Source organism: Macadamia integrifolia, chromosome 14 (assembly GCF_013358625.1).
Source record: "Macadamia integrifolia cultivar HAES 741 chromosome 14, SCU_Mint_v3, whole genome shotgun sequence".
NCBI classification, from domain to species: Eukaryota; Viridiplantae; Streptophyta; class Magnoliopsida; order Proteales; family Proteaceae; genus Macadamia; species Macadamia integrifolia.
In genome coordinates this window covers 4,364,236-4,364,952 of record NC_056570.1, presented here as the reverse complement: position 1 = coordinate 4,364,952, position 717 = coordinate 4,364,236, and positions in this window count along the sequence as shown.

Genomic DNA, 717 nt, shown 5'->3' with positions numbered 1-717 from the left:
GTTTAAATGGACCGAATAATTCGGTTGAATTCGGATTCGGTCCGAATTATTCGCGATTTATATTCATTTTGGAAAAAGTCGCGAATTTTAAAGAATTTTATTTTTAATTCGGATTGGTCCGAATTTTTGATAAAATTCGGAAAAATTCGGTTCGGCCGAATAATTCGCGAATTATTCGGCCGAATTGATAACTATGATCCGGACTCCTAATATCTAAGTAAAAGAATACTTGGAAATGATGAGAACATATTAGAACATCAAATCGCTCACCCAAGAATGTATGGTCATCCATAATTGCACGAATACTTGGAAATGATGAGAACATACTAGAACATCAAATCACGCACCCAAAAATGTACCTACATCCATAACAGCTCAAGATACACATAAATGGCATTAGACTAAGATTCTTCTAATCCTTTTTTTTTTTTTTTTGCTAAAAACCAAGAAGTATATATATTAAAAAAGAAATTAAATAATGTACAGGTTTAACGTCTAGGCATTTCTAGACAAATACAAAATCCAAATTTCATTTTCGTATTACCAAAGTCTTGACTAATTACCCTTCTCTTTCGTATTATTACTAACTCCATTTTTTGTAATTAGTCACAAATTTCAACAGCATATCTCACACTGTATATATCAATTAAGGAATAAAACTTGGCTGCTACCTTAATAGCAGTAGCAGCCAGGGAAATGGAATCTGGGGGGTAATAA